This window comes from Onychomys torridus, chromosome 18 (assembly GCF_903995425.1).
Source record: "Onychomys torridus chromosome 18, mOncTor1.1, whole genome shotgun sequence".
Taxonomy (NCBI): domain Eukaryota; kingdom Metazoa; phylum Chordata; class Mammalia; order Rodentia; family Cricetidae; genus Onychomys; species Onychomys torridus.
In genome coordinates, this window is record NC_050460.1 from 48,625,031 (window position 1) to 48,634,676 (window position 9,646).

Genomic DNA, 9,646 nt, shown 5'->3' on the forward strand with positions numbered 1-9,646 from the left:
GAATGCTTCCTCCACAGGAAGCAAGGCCATTTTCTCTAAAGCAACCCAACATTTAGGAAGGAATTTCTATAGAAAAACTGGTCCAAAAGGGTCACAGGGCTATCTTAGAGAGTCTTGTCTTTAATGCAAAAACTGATGTTGCCTCTGACCATGGCCCATCAGAAAGGCCTCGGGCCTACGCAGGATGCTCTGCATTTAGGATGCCTTCAGTCCCAGCTGCTGCAGGGACAGCTGGATTCAGTCAGTAGCCAGAATTCAGTGCCCCAACTTTGCACTTCTCCCCACACCCCCCAGTCACCTGAACTCATGCTGAACACAGAGGAATTAACTGAGCCCTCCCCAGATGGCGAACAGGTTCCTGCTCTTTCTGAGAATGCTCTTCACTCTCAAATCTGCTTCCTGGTGGGAGATGAGTGCCTGCTGCTTGAATACTCACAGGATTAAGGAAGGCTGAATGCAGACACTAATGGCTGCATTTACTCAACAGTTATGGGAGAAATGAATATTTTGACACAAAACAACACTTCCACCTTCCCATTACCAATTCAATTATTCCCACACCAAAACTCATTCCCCACTAGGAAAGATGACTACATTACCCACAGTGATCTATCTTAACAATTAAAGGAGGCCAGGGTGCCAGGCATACTCACGTACCAATGGCTTATGTATGCTTGATGTGTGCTGCTCTTGTCTGCTTTTCAAAAAGCTTTATCTTAACAGCAAGTTATTTTTAAAAAGGGGGGGGGGCAGGGAGGCTGGTCTCCGTGACCGAAACCCTCTTCCAAACATGAATGGCATTCACAGCAGGCACCTGATCTGGTAAGAAACTAAGCAGCAGCAGTACTCCTGACTAAAGGTAACACCACAGTTGTGTGGTACTTGGTTCGCACACTTGCATCCACACCCTGACACCCCAGAACCATGAGGAAGGGCAGGGTTGATCCTCCATCTTTATTTCTATGTCAGATTTAGGGTTCAGAGATTAGAAAGAGGGCTGGCTTTGGGACCAAGTGTGCCATAAACCAGTTTAGGGATCTATACTAGTCAAGGTGAACACAGATATACTCATGTGTGTGTGTGTGTGTGTGTGTGTGTGTGTGTGTGTGTGTGTGTAACTCCATATATACACATGTGCACATGCATGTAGAGGCTCAGGTCCATTCCTTGGGAGCCCATGCCTCTTGTTCTTGAGACTGGGTCTTTCATTGTCCTGGAGCCCTCCAAGCAGACTAGGCTAACTGGTCAGCAAGCCTTGTGAATTGCCCCATCTCTGCCTCACCTAGAGCTGGGATTACAAGCACATGCCACCATGTCTGACTTTTTCATTGTCGCTGCTGTTCTCCGGCGGCGGCGCACAGTGACAGGCACATTTTCGTGGACGTGTTTAGAACAGGAAGGGATGGGAGAGGAAGGGGAGACAGAAAAATGAAGTTGTGTACAAGGAGAAGTGACGGAGACCACCCCATCCCTGAGCTCTGGGCGCTTTTTTCCCTTTGTTTTCCCTATCCTCTAGATATGGATGTCATGACTGTCTCTCTTCAGAAAATGTTATCACAATTTGTGGACATTTCACATTAGCTTTTGCAAAGTGGGCCAGCTTCCTTGTGTCTTTCCATTTCATTAGGAACATTAAGTCACCACAGGAGTCTGTTGCCCCAGTGATCTTTTCTGGTTCCAGTCCCCTCTCAACGCACTGAGCAGTACCGTTGCTCCCCACGCCCATCTCTTCAGTTTAATATGCTCAGCATTGTTTGAGAAATTGAATTTCTCCTTGCTGCCTTCTGACTTCTCCCTGGGTGTGATGGTCTGAATAAAAATGACCCTCATTGGCTCATAGGACGTGGCACCATGAGGAGGTGTGGTCTTGTGGGAGTAGATGTGGCCTTGTTGGACAGGAAGTCTGTCAGGGGGGTGGGCTTTGGGGTCTCAGATGCTCAGGCCAGGCCCAGGGTCTCTCTCTCTCTCTCTTCCTGCTGCCTGCCAATCCAGATGTACAACTCTCAGCTACCTCTCAACACCATGTCTGCCTGCACGCCGCCATGCTTCCTGCCGTGACAACAATGGACTAAACCTCTGAACTGTAAGCCAATCCCAATAAAACGCTTTCCTTTATAAGAGTGGCCACAGTCCTGGTTGCTCTTCATGGCAATAGACACCCTAACTATTAGAGATTATATCAGAGATTAATATCTATATCAGAGATTAGAAAGAGGGCTGGCTTTGGGACTAAGTGTGCCATAAACCAGTTTAGGGATCTATACTAGTCAAGGTGAACACAGATATATTTGTGTGTGTGTGTGTGTGTGTGTGTGTGTATGTGTGTGTGTGTGTGTGTGTGTAACTCCATATACACACATGTGCACATGCATGTAGAGGCTCAGGTCCATTCTTTGGGAGCCCATGCCCCTTGTTCTTGAGATTGCGTTCGTTATTTTCACCCTCTTTCATCTTTGCGTACCTTTTTAAACAAACTCAGAAATTCGTTCAGGACAATCCAAGGTTCTCTCCAGTTCCCAAGTGTTGTGCCCCTCAGACAAGCCTTGTTTTAACAGATGCTCCACGCACCTCCGAATGGGCACCTGCCTGACACCTTTTCCATGGCAAACCCTCCTCATCCTCTCTTCCCTCGGTTTTCTTCTCCCCTGTCACATGTTGGTCTACCTGCAGGGCTAAAGCCATGGGGTTCCCCATCACCCCAGTTCTTTCTCCCCCTCTGGGCTAGAGAAGGGGGCCTCTCCTCACACATGTGGGGCTTGGTGGGCTGGCAGCTCGTACCTGGCTTTTTAGACATAGATTCTGGGAACTGAACTCTGGTCTTCGTGCTTGCTGGGCGGTCACTTTACTGACTGGACCGCCTCCTCGGGTTCTACTCAAGGTATTTTTGAACAGGCAGAAGAGACTTCATGCGGAGAATTTCAGTTAACAAGATCCACAGAAGGGCCCGAGAGCCATCTGACCTTCTGAAGAGTGGCAAAATGACCCTCCTCCCAGGCTGCCACCAGAGGTGTAAACACTAAATCACCCGTGTTGCTGGACCCCAGGATCAGAGAGTCCGGAAGACCTGGCCGTGCTCCTTTGGAAGCTGGAGTGGGTGTTGGAGTTAGAATACAGGTGCCAAGATCTGGCTGTCACTACAGCCTTGATCTTGAACTTATTTATGCCAGCTGGATGAGTGCCGCAAGGCTGGTGCCTGGACAGCACCCACCTCCATCCCTCCTTACTAGTGGCGGTGGCGGGGGAGGAGGGGGGGCAGGAAAATGATCTCTACCCGCCTCCCATCTTGCATAACTTGGAACAAGAACATCTAATTCAAGAAAAATCAATTTCATACCCTGAGCTCCTGTTGTAAAGTAGTATTGGAAATGTAGTTTTTAGCTTTTTAACCTCTACATAAAGGAATGTAAAAATGAAAAGTGAGTCAAACAGTCAAAAGAATTTGTCGTACAACTTCCACAAAGTTCCCAAAATGCATTCTGTTCTCTGGCACGGAACTATATGGAGATAGACCACTGGAGGGGACTCCTAGGAACTAAGCCTTGACCTTGCCACAAGCCACAGAAACAATGGAGAGAACAAGAGCCAATTTCATCCCTCAGTGAATTAGGGGACCAGTGAGCCTAATCACTTCCTAGAGTTCCAAAAGGCAACAAAACTCATAGAGGACAGACTCGGAACCAGGGAAAGTTAAGTGTGGCCAGAGCAGGCAGGAACCAGACATTCAAAATACAGTCTCTTCTATCTGAGAAGGGTTAGGCCAGTGTTTCAGCCGGGATCTGAAACGCAAGAAGAAAATCTGTTGTGCCTTTCATAGGGCCACTCCCTACACACACAAGCATGAGAGGTATGCCATCCGAGGACTGAAGAAATTTCAGCAAAAACAGAATGAGTCCCAAGAAGGCCAGCAGCTCCAAACAGGTCCATCAGACAGAGCCACTGGGGCGTGTCGTCTTCAGCCAGGATTTACTGAGAAATTGGAATGCAGTCATCTCTACACAGGCCCTGCACCTCCATGTCTATGAGTATTATTATTGGCATTAATGTCTCCAGCTCCTTCCTATACTGGACACCCCTGGACTATTCTTTTCTCTACTTAGGGGAGAAATAGAGAGTCAAAAACCAGTGAGGGTTTGGACGGTTGAGATGGCCTCAAGATTAAAAACACTTGCTGTTCTTACTGAGGACCCAAGTTTAGTTCCCAGCATCCACATTAGGCAGCTCATTATTGCCTCTAATTGCGGCTCTCAGGCATCTGATACCCTCTTCTGAACTCTGTAGCACCTGCAATCATGCATGCACATACCCACACACAGACACGTAAAACTGAAAAATATCTTATTTTGTGAAGAACAAACAAGGAACTCGGGAGGTAAGTAGCTGGTAGAGCGTTCACTCGGCATGCACAAAGCCCTGGGTTCTGTCCCTCATCACCAAGTAAACTGAGCATGGCAAGACAAGCCTGCACGTGGTTCCAGGGCTCAGGAGGTAAAGGCAAGAGGATCAGAAGTTCAAGCACATCTTTGGATTCGTAGCAAGTTCAAGGCCAGCATGGGTTATGTAAGTCCATGTCTCAAAATAAATAAATAATTTGAAGTCAGCGAAAATGGACAATGTCATCCTTTTGTTTGTTTTTGTTTTTTGAGACAGGGTCTCTCTGTGTAGCCCTGGCTGTTCTGGAACTCACTTTTGTAGACCAGGCTGGCCTCTGTCTCTCAAGTGCTGGGATTAAAGGCGTGTACCACCAATGCCTGGCTTAGTCAATATCATCAAACACAGTGGGTAAGTACGGAATTGTAAGTGGTAGACCAACTTAAAAATGAGAAATAAAAAAGAACAACTCAAAGTGAGAGGCTCCACTTACTGTATGACACCAAGAAAGATACTCTCTTCCATCAGGGACCACAGGGGTGATGACCTTGGGTTCATCAAATTGAAAGACTTGGAATGCCTATGAGCACCCAGATCCAGAGACAACAGAGGCCTGAGCAGAGGGAGATCCTTAGCCATTGCCATGTAAGACCCCTGGCCTTGGCCTCACTTCCAAAGAAAGAGGAGAGAAGCCAAATGGGCAATTGGCCAGGATCCTGGGAACTTGCCCCCCTGATAGGCAGAGCACCCCAGGCTCATTCACCTACCTGACAGGTATTAAACTGTCTGCTGAGCTGCAATGGACCACCCCCAAGCAAGGCCTGGCGATTATCCAGGATGGCTGCTCTCTGCCTGGGCTCCTCCCAGAGGCTCCAAGTCCCAGGGAGCTATAAACCAGTTAACAACTCAACTCTAATTAATAAATGTCTTAATGAAGATATAAATGCCAACATTGTATCCTTTACGATGTACCCTGGGCTCTTTTTCCCTTAAAGAGCTTAACTGATGTCTCTCGATTTCTCCATCCCCCAGTTCCCACTTGTCACATTCCTGTCTGGACTCTTAAATAACAGGCAGTGTCTGCCTTGCCTCTTTAAACCTGATTCGTTCAATGCACCCCCAACCCTGCCATCCATGCCTCCTCTTTCAGGGTGTCTTGTGTGTTCCTTCAAAGTACTAGTGCTAGACAGGGAAGAAGAGGAAGACCCACTGAGCTTTTCAGTGGAAAGGGCAGTGGCTGTGTAACCATCTACATATATGGAAATGAGAAATGCCACGGTATTTGGGAAAGGCAAGTGTGGGCACCGACTTAAAGGGAAAAATAGAAGAAAGGTGGTTGGCAGCCACCGTTGAACCTCACTGTTCTCTCTTAGACTAAAGGCACAAGGTGTAAGGAAGGTCACACATGAATACCTGGATTTTCCGTTCGTCAAAACATAAAGGCATATCTTCAAACTATGTCATCTATTCACCTGTATCCCTTGTGGTACATACAATTTAAAGTCTATAAATACAAAGAGAATAATATGACCTCCATGTAGCCATCTCCCAGCCCCTCTAGGAAACAGCATAAGGCCAAGTATGTTCATCTATCTACCCAATTTCCCTATCCGTTTGGATCAAAATCAAGCAAACAAGCAACGTCTTATTTCGTGTGTGTGTGTGTGTGTGTGTGTGTGTGTGTGTGTGTGTGTGTGTGTGGTTTGGGGTTTTTAACTTAATTTTTAAGACCATCGTATCTCAGGCTTGCCTAGGACTGTTGAGGATGACTTTGAACTTCTGACTCCCCTGCCCTTCCCAAGTGCTAGTATTACAGGAGTATGACATCATGCTTCTCCTGTGCTTACCCTTTCAGATAACAGGGATTCCAAATGTTTACTCCTTCGTTTATTTCAGAACATCCCCCCACCCATCAGATGCCTTGACATTTATTTGAGTTACAGGTTCGTTCACTAGTAACCTAGGAAAGGGATTATATTGTCATAGCTTATATGGAACTGACCTGGCACTCCACTGCGAGTCTTGTTGAATCCCCGCAACAGCTGGCGCAGCTGGAATCTGTTACCCATGTTTTCATAGGCAAGCAAACAAGCTCAGAAGACTAAATGACCTCTTTCACAGACAATGAGTTTGTGTTGACTCCAGAATGTGTGCTCATTCTCCGGTACAATAAAATATTTAACCTTCAGTTCCAGTGAGCAAGAGCAAAGGAGATGTGTGCACATCTATTACCAGAACATGTTCCATGAGCCTCCAAAGAGACTGAACAGAAAAGGGTGCAAATGTTGCAACAGTCAATACCACAAGTGCACTCGAAGACCTTCCTGCCATTCAGGTTCACAATGCTCGCTCTGTGTAGGGATACAGCCACACAGGAGAGTAGAATCTAATAAAGACAGCACACACACAGAATCTGATCCCTTCCCGGGCAGTCTGAGGCAGGAGGTCACTTGTGAAGCTGCACCGAGCCCAGGCCTAGGGCTCCGTGCCCTGAATAAAAGCTGCCAGGATGGTAAATGTGTCTCCCTTGAGCCAGTGCCTGCCACCATTTCTCTGCTGGGTAGAAGCTCTTATTGGACCCTGGTGAAGTTCCTATTTCACAAATCAGAGCTGAAGCCGTCACAAGAGGATATCGATTGATGCTGTCAGAACAGCAAGATTCCAGAGCTGGGGGAGTCTGGCTCTTTTAATCAATATTTTCTTACTCATTAAGGCAGATGCCTGGTTCAACCTCTGAGCAATGAAACCCAGTCTCTCTCTCTCTCTCTCTCTCTCTCTCTCTCTCTCTCTCTCTCTCTCTCTCTGCCCATTGTCCACACTGGATGTTTAAATCCAGGCCCAGCACATACCTGTGTCCTTTCACTTTTGCCTAGAGCAAATCCAAACACAAGCTCTCCCTAGAGCCAAAAATCACCCACCCTAGAGTTCTACTGTTGGTGCCCGCCAAGGTTCCCTAGTGGCTTTACCCAGCAGGACTGCATAAGAAGATGATTGGGCCAGTGGCCTGGGTACCAGGTGTTGGGAAGGATCTACACTTGGCCGTATCTAGCAAGGGGGAGGTCTTTTTGCCTCGCCCCTTGGCATTGTTATAAAAAGCTTTTTGAACAAAGTTCTGGACTGGTGGGTTTTGACCCAGCTCCTCCCGAAGCTATCCTGTTTCTGTCTTTCATCATCTAGGTATCTTTTTCTATCTAAATATTTCCCACTTCTCCCTGTTCATAAGAGTGCCCTGGTCGTAAGAGTGAGGGCTGGTCTCCCACATTCTACTATTCCAGGAATGGGTGCATCATCCCCTTAGATAATTTCTGCTTAAGCCATCCTAGCCTCTTCAGGTAGATACCCCTTAGATGTAAAGGTCTGAGCAGACAGAAAACAGCAAGGATGATTCATGGATGTCATATAAGGTCACTCAAATGCTCTCCTGACCATCATCCAGTAGGCAGCACTGCTCACGCAAAGGACGTGATTGCAGACGTGGGCAGCTTGCTCGAAACTGCAGCTCCGCCCACCGCTGGGGGAGCTACTGAGAGTGGCTAATTGTACCCTGGGCTCATTTTTCTCTTCTGTGAAATAGCGAAAAATCACGGCTGTCTCAGGAGGTCTGTGCGGAAATTGAATTAGAAAGCATAAACAAACAAACAAAGTGTTTCACATAATCACGGTCATAATCTCATAATCGCTGGCGCCTCGCAGGTTCTCGAGCATAATTTTCCGCTTCATCTTTCTCCGATTCCAGCTCTCTCTCCTACATCCCCCCCCCACACACACACACAACTAGGTGTTTGTCTCCTTCCTGTTTGTCCATTCTCTGTCCATTTCTATTGGTGTATCTTGGGTTCATTTCACCATACCTTCTCACTGGACCCCAAACCATGAGCTGTCAGCACCACAAGGCTTCCAGATGAATGATGTGTCCCCCGACCTGCAACTCACCTCTTTGCAATAACAAACCTACAGGAGCACTTAACGCTCCTGATTCTAGACTCTCCAGTTAGGCCTCCCCTTTCAGAGTCGAAGTTATTTTTTATATACTTTTAAATTTGTGTGTGTGTGTGTGTGTGGTGTGTGTGTGTGTGTGTGTACGCACGTGTGTACGTATGCATGCACATGTTGGGGTCAAAGGACAACTTTCAGGATTTCAGCTCTCTTCCTCCACCATTGGTCCCGGCAATCCAAGTCAGATCATCAGGCTTGTGTAGCAAGAACTCTCAAATGCTGAGCCATCTCGTCAGCTCCAGAGTTGACTTTTCAAAGTGCCATATCTCCCTGACAGCTATAGTCAATTTGTAGAGAATGACCCCAAAGTACAGCTCAGAGAACTACTAGGTAAAACACTTCCCATGTTCTGCTTGGATCCGATGGTGTAGATATTCCGGTTAGGCTGCCTATAATTTGAAGTATACTTTCTCTTCAATTTTGATCCATAAAGTGTCTTTTTCTCCCGCCTAATGGTGTGTTAGGCCGGCTCTTGACGCCTCAAGAGAAGCAATTCTCATCCTCCCTTTTTGACCCTGAATTCTCCAGCAATATCACTCCTAACCGAACGTTAGCATGGTGGGAATATTTATACCACAGACATTGACAACAACTACAAGAAGAATTTTTTTGTTTTCTGGAGAACTGGGATCCAGTTACTAAAAATTTATTAGCATGTTCTTAGATAAATTCACACACGTTTATATACAGTCATGTGTCATGCAACAATGGGCTTCTAGGTCACTGGACAACTTCATTATTTTTTAATGTTACAGAATGTGTTTCTCTGAGTCTCGATAATATGGCCTACTTCATGCATAAACTGTGCTATGATATTGGGAGGGACCACCACTGTGTATGTAGTCCACTGCTGATATAGCATCAGCACGACTAGAGAAAAGGAAAAGAAAAGGGGAGAAAAGAGAGGAAGGAGGAAAGGAGGAAGAGAGATTAATTTCACACAACTATAGCACCCTAGATAGCCCTGTTCTGTTTAAAGAACTCTGAACTTTGCTTTTACGCTGATGGTTTCCTACAGAGACACAGAAGTTCTACCCTGAACACATGAAGTAATGAACTTGGGCCTCCACAGATGTCTGTGTTACCTGCTGGTGATCACGAGGGCTGTACTGACAGCCAGGCTTGACAACTTGCATTAGCTCTGTAGACAGTGAGGAGGCTTGTCCGTCTTACCCTACTGACTCCACTAGCATATGTGAGACGGTGGGGACTGTGGTCCTTCAGCATCTCTGCCTTGCCCTTGGCCTCAGTGAGCAGCCCAGTGTTTGCCTCCACGTGGAAA

The 9,646-nt window shown here is 46.8% G+C and overlaps 1 pseudogene; it reads right to left on the bottom strand.

Annotated features, from left to right (window-relative positions):
• Positions 1-1,387: 1,387 nt before the first annotated feature.
• LOC118569414 lies at positions 1,388-6,437 on the bottom strand (annotated as a pseudogene).
• Positions 6,438-9,646: the final 3,209 nt, after the last annotated feature.